The sequence below is a fragment of the Hordeum vulgare genome, chromosome 3H (assembly GCF_904849725.1).
Source record: "Hordeum vulgare subsp. vulgare chromosome 3H, MorexV3_pseudomolecules_assembly, whole genome shotgun sequence".
Lineage (NCBI taxonomy): Eukaryota > Viridiplantae > Streptophyta > Magnoliopsida > Poales > Poaceae > Hordeum > Hordeum vulgare.
In genome coordinates, this window is record NC_058520.1 from 93787214 (window position 1) to 93794010 (window position 6797).

Here is a 6797-nt window from a genome sequence, read left to right on the forward strand (position 1 = left end):
TTTTATGGAACCTCGTAAGAGGGTCAGGAGCTTTCGCATCGCACTAAGAAGAAAAGAATTGATCCAATTTCTCTTATAAAAGACGTTGGGCTCGGAGGAAGCCATCCACGTCGCCCCGTATAGCGCTATGAATAGTGCTTGCCTTGGCTTGCCACTGCGTGTAAATTCCGTACCGTTATAAAAGACGTATAAAAGCCAGTCCCCCAATCCACAGCACCCCAGCCCCTCCCTCTTCCCTCCATCCCTCGTCCGCCGCCACGCTCCCTCCCCCCTCCTCCCCCCTCCCCTCCCATCTGCCTCTCTGACCCGCGGGACCCGGGCCTGGATCCGCTCGCCGACGCGCCGCAGGACCCGCACGGCCTCACCACCCGTCGCCGCCGTCGGGGCTGCCGCACGCGCCACCAGCTCGCCTCCTCCCCACCAATCCCTCGTCCTCGCCACCAACCCTAGCCATTCATCCCTGCCACCTCTCCTTCCCCACATCCATACTCTCCATCCGTTGTCGCCGCCATACCGCCACCCCTATCTCCCCTCCTCATGCATCCTCTCTCCTCGTAACATCTAGTCGGACGAGAATGCGACGACGGCGATGGTGGCATCTCCCGGCGACGACAGTGGGGTGGGCGAGGTTGCAAGGCGACGACCCGAGGCAGCGATGCAGGAGAAGCTCGGGGGCCTCATGGGTTGGGGAGATGGCTTGGGGTCCTCATGGATTGGCGAGATGGAGGCCACCCGAGTTTCTTCGATCGATCTGCGATCTGGTCAGGGCCACGGCAGCGCGGGCGAGGGTCACAGGCGAGCGACCCTCTGCAGCCTGTTGTAGCTCTATTGCTACACATATATGGGCAAGAAATGCAAGTATTGTGGTTCTGATGATGTCTGAGTGTATCTTGTGTATGTGCAGATAAGAAGCCCTGATCAGAAGTGCTTTATAGATGTCCTGTAAGCTTTCTAGACATACATGTTGTTTCCAGTCTCTCTCGGCTTCCCCAGTCCTGAAGGTAATAATATGATTCTTTATATTGTTTGCCCAAATTAAGAAGTGAACTTTTGCTCTGTATTTACTCGTTGTGTGTCCTGTAAACTCGAAGCTTTCTAGGCGTACATGTGCATGTGTATTTATGAGTTACTAATTGATATGAATTCTGAATGCTGTTTGCCCAAATTCAGAATTGAACTTTTGTTGTATATCTGCTTGCTGCATGTCCTATAATCTCTAAGCTTTCTAGACGTGCATGCACACGTGTATTTGTTAGGTAATAATATAATTTCTGTATGTTGTTTGCCAAAATTCAGAACTAAGCTTTTTCTATATATTTGCTCGCTGATGTGGGATGTGCTGTAAACTGTAAGCTTCTAGGTCGTACATGTACACGTGTATTTGTAAAACTCACAACATTATGACTTCACAAACCATTTAAACAAACGGTATGCATATAAAAAATATAGACAAGAGGTAAAATTGATAATCCTTATGCATGCTCTGAATTATAGCGACAGCTGGTCTATAATACAATATAATGCGTGGAACAACTTCACGGGACAAAGAAGCCTAAGGTTGTACTCATGGAGGAGGTTGACAGTATATACGGTGGTGGAATGTGACAAATGTGACGGATAATACTTAGGTTGTATCTCAAAGGTTCTGTAGTGGGAGCATTTCATTGTACATAATGCTTCATGGGATATGTAATTTTTTATTCCCATGGTCTCTTCTTGATCTAATTTTAACCATCAATCTGATATTTTATTTGCACAAATGATGAATTTTCCTGCAGTGTGGAGAGCCTATATGTTGATGACCAACTGCCTTAGATTTGCTTGTGAGCAATTCATATATCATGAGCTACCATTTTGTTTTCTTCTAGATCAAGATTGATTAACTTGCATTTAAGTACCATTTTGGGGATTTTGTCGATAATGTTATTCATCATGAGTGTTTCAATTTCAATAGTCCTCACATGAACATGCTGATTTTAAATTTCGCAAAATAAAGCGGGTCTAACAGTTTACTTCTTTCTGACGTAATGAGGCTGCTATTGCCTGTTGATATTTCACGACTGCTATCGCCTGCTGATATTTAACATTAATGATGAGCTTGACACAAGCTTTTGGGTCGATTACTTTCTGCCTTCTTTTACAAACATCATTATTATTTTTTAATTTTTTGCTTCCTTTTTTTGTCAAGTTGTCATATGTGGTATTGTTTGTCAAGCATTGATATTTTTTTCACGTACAATTCATTCTTTTTGCTCACTTACTTGGATGTTCAAAAATATGATAAATGTGGGACCTTGGTGCTAGATGAGACAATGACATGTACTACAGAAAGGAAAAGTAAGCTCCCGTTATCATTGACTTGCACTATTTATCCTAAATACATATAGTTAATTCCATTTCTGTTTATATGTTGGTTAGTTGCACTATATGATATAGCTAGCTATGTATTTTCTTTATAAAGTAGGTGTAAATAAGCTATGGCAAGCTATGTAGTTTTCTTTATAAAGTAGGTGTAAATAAGCTATCGCAAGCTATCTTCCTAGCTTCCTTTTGATGTAAATTGATGCTTTTAGTCTATCATGCTTCTATTATAGGCTTGATATGCCTGAGCTAGTTATGTATAATGACACCATCTAAGTATCTCCTTGCATTGGTATGCCTAAACCATAATGTTATCAGGGTCGATAAAACATGACATCTAACTTTAATGGTTTTAATGCTTGGTTTTGCTTTGGCTATTTGCACCAGTTGTACAAGAAGTCTCTGTTTTTATTCCACATACCCAAGGACAATATATTTTTGTTCAACTACAATATTTCAAATGGAAAAACACAAACTTTTTTTTGAATGGTAACTAATTAGACCCGACCATGAGTGAGCCAAGGGATTGTTGGATGGCAGAATCCCCCCTTGCATAGGTACACGCTCCCTCGCTGCCTTTCCCAGTTTCACTCGCTGCCAGAGCGAGAACACTATGTTTTTGTGGGGTTTGTTCTGGAAACAGAGACAACATATCTCGATGCGAAATGGTTCAACCCTCAGGTTTTAATGTTGTATGTTTAGCCATTATTAGGTATATGAAAAAGTATTTCGCTACCACCGTGCTTCTATTCTGCATGTTATTTTTGTCATAGGATGCATGCCACATCATTAGTACTCCTTCCGTTCCTAAATATTTGTCTTTTTAGAGATTCAACTACGGACTACATATTCAACTACGGACTACATACGGAGCAAAATGAGTGAACTTACACTCTAAATTATATCTATATACATCTGTATGTAGTCCATAGTGAAATCTTTAGAAAGACAAATATTTAGGAACATAAGGAGTATTAAGTATGAGGTAGGGGTTTTAGGCCTTTAGGTAGATCTCAAGGTCTCATTGAGATTTATAGATCGTAGTACCAGCACATGGGAGGGTCTGATTGTTGGTAGCAACCAGTGAGAGAGAGAAAACATTTAATAGAGATGCCCGTGTAATCGTATTAATGTGACCATGTTTATGTATATGAGTTCCATTTTTTTCGTAAATTTGTCGGTTTGCAATTTATCTTTTGCCGAGGCAAAAGAAACGATCTGTGTGGGAGAACTAATGTATTCTAGGGTGATGTCTTAATTGCAGGTAAAAAAAGATTTTGAATGTATATGACGAAATGAAGGCCAACAATATCGAAACCTGGTCTACAAGAACCAAACAAACCTACAATGAAGAGTTGTTTAGACGATGAAATCATGTTCAATATTGATGGAACATGTAGTGATGGCTCTACCTAATATCACCAGCCTTCATGTCTTCCCTGTTGACATCAGATACAAGACTCAGCTAGGAGTTAAGAGACCAACTCTATCTATACAATGCATCACTACTAAAATAGCTTGCTTTATAAAGCCAATGTAGGCTATCAAGTGATTTCATAGCTTTCTTTTGAGCTATCATGCTACCATGTAATGAAATATATAACGCGGTGTGCCTAGGTATCTATTAAATTGGCTTTAAATCACTCTCATTTTCATGGCCTGAATGCTCGGCTCGCTCTCGCTTTTTACGTCATGGGCGCAACAGGTAATCAAGTTTTTAAGAAAACCAGATAAAAACCTCATAAAATGACCTAGTTCATGAGAAAAACCAGGTCAAAAAACCGCACACGCAATATAGCCTCGTCGACCACCCAACCCAAGACCCTAATTGCAACACACACACCATCGGCTCGGGAGCCGTCGCCCCAACATCCCCTGCTCGCTCACGAGCCGCGTCGTTGCACGACACAGACACCTCATAACCCTTGCTACACGAGATGCGTGCCCGCAAACCACAAACGTTGTGCGACACATCTGGGGCTGCCACCCGACATGCCAGCCAGACCAATCCCAGATCTCGTCGACCGAGTGAACGACTTTACACCCATGTCGTCGAAGGGCAGACCCACTTCATTTTCCAATCCATAACAGTTTTCTATTTTTTATCTCGCACGTGATTCACAACGTCATATTTGGAATCCTGAACATCTTTTCCACGTGCATGCGACATATGATAATAGTCTTTGCTCGTAGGGATCGATCTAGGGCACAGAAAATCAGCTGGCTATTTGGTGTGATGTGCTCTAGTACTTGTCTACTTCATTCCGTCAGATCCATTACTGTGGGCTGATGCCTTTTCTATTAAACTTTGAATAACTCTGTAGCTAGAGCAGTTGAACTAGGCTTGCCCCTAGCCTTCTTCCGGTCTTGACTAAACTACTTTGCATCTTCAGTTTGCTCTTTTAATCTACTATGAACTTCTATAGAATTCCTACAGAATTCATGTAAACCAAGGAAGACATCAATGGGCACTGGATGCAGCAGCAGCACTAGTAGCTTGCCAGCCTGTTCCACATGTGAAGTCTCCCGCTCTCTTCGTGACTCTGGTCTGATGGTGTGGGAAGAACGTAACAGACGACCTTTCAACTTGAGATGTGAGCGAGGAATTTTTGTCAAAAAGACAACTAGCCGAATGTTATTGTCAAAAAAGACCACATACGGTATGAAATACGAGAAAAGACCCTCATTTTTCGCGGCGACAGATGCGCCAGGTGACGCGTGGCACCTGCCGCCACGGGCCGAGGCGGCTGGGCCCCGCCGCCACCCGGCGAAGCGGCCGGCCGGGCAGGTGGCACCTGCCGCCACCACTCCAGGCGGCAGGCTGCCCATGCTCTCGTACATGCATGCCTCAAGAGCTGGCTGGCTGTGCTCTCGTACATGCATGATGCCATGCACAGCATCCCGCCGGCCGCCTCGAGTGCTGGCGGCAGGTGTCACCTGCCCGGTCGGCTGCCTCGCCGGATGGCGGTGGGGCCCAGCCGCCCCGGCCCGTGGCGGCAGGTGCGCCAGGCACCTGCCGCCATGAAAAATGGGGGTCTTTTCTCGTATTTCATACCGCATGTGGTCTTTTTTGACAATAACATTCGGCTAGTGGTCTTCTTGGACAAAAATTCGTCAGCGACAGGACATGATCTTTCGTGGCAGACAGAGCATGTTTCGTTGGTGTGTGCAAATCCAATGAGAAATTGAGGCGGCTCTCGTTTTAGAGTATGTAAGAACTGCAGTGGCATGTATGTAATTAATCATTTTCGTAACAAAGAACTCATGTTGTTATTGCGACGAAAATGCAACGCTTGTTGCATTTCCTAAAATGAAGAAAAACTATTCGGGCACCCCCAAAACTGTACACAATAGTACAATACCATCACTGTAAAGTTAACGCTGAAGGCAAGCCACTGCGACAAGCTTATTAAAATATGGAAAATATATGCATCATACTTATAATGTTGCATAGGCTATATATTATGTCATCACGCACCACCATGGCACCATCCATACTTTGACAAATCCTTGGTTACAAATTCTAATCGCTTGGCACAAGCCTGAGATCCTCTATCAACGTCCCGATTCAATATAGTCGATGCATATGCATCGACTAATCTATGTAGTACATTATTGTACAGTACTAGCTGAGACTCTGTAACCATGTGATGTACTTAAACAATTTGAAACCGCAGAGAGCATGCCTTGCTCGCCATGCATGTGCTATATACATAGTTTTAGTATAAAACAGGCTACTGGGACATGCCTTTGTCTCCTGGCATGGTGTGGTGACCGAACCGAGTCTTAGATAAGAATTCGAATATAGCACATCCAAACAAGTTTTTCTTCTTAAATCTAGCAATGCATCATGTTGGATCGGTACTTCATCTACTTTGTTGAAGAGGATCGTACTAAAGGGCATGCAAGGAAGCTACCTCACGAGTCCCTCCACTTCCGAGTTAGGTTGGTCACAATAAAAATGTTATAGGTACTACCATGCATGTCAATAAAACATTTTTGCTTAGGTGGCATACAATTAAATAAAAAAAAGAACATTGAGTGTCATGATATGATACCGTATATACTAAATGATGTATCAATATGAGTCATGTATGTTAATAAATAAGGTCACTATGGTACCGAGGTATGATATTATGCATTATGAAAGTAGTATCATACACTAATATCATATGTATGATATTGATACTTCACATTGTGACCACCCTTAAAGAATCATAAATGAACCTCAAACAGTGTCTCGGCACTCAGTACTTCCTTCGTACCAGTGTATAAGGCTGCCCGTAATAGAAATATCATAGGCAGTATCATGCATGTCAACTAAGCAATTTTGATGAGGTGTCATAGAAGTAAATGAAGAAAGAGATGGTTGAGCATCATATCATGCACTAGTAGAAAACAGGGCTTTCGTCCCAGCTCGATTTACACATTAGTCC

General features: G+C 43.0%; 1 long non-coding RNA gene across 2 annotated transcripts; it reads left to right on the plus strand.

The window, feature by feature from the left end:
* Positions 1–310: 310 nt before the first annotated feature.
* Positions 311–4004, plus strand: LOC123443106. Of its 2 annotated transcripts, XR_006630568.1 has the most exons (3): positions 319–1001; positions 2305–2337; positions 3626–4004. It is a non-coding gene; the product is annotated as an uncharacterized LOC123443106 (long non-coding RNA). The 2 variants fall into 2 exon arrangements; XR_006630569.1 differs by lacking the exon at positions 2305–2337 and having other exon boundaries at positions 311–1001.
* The last annotated feature ends 2793 nt before the right edge of the window (positions 4005–6797 follow it).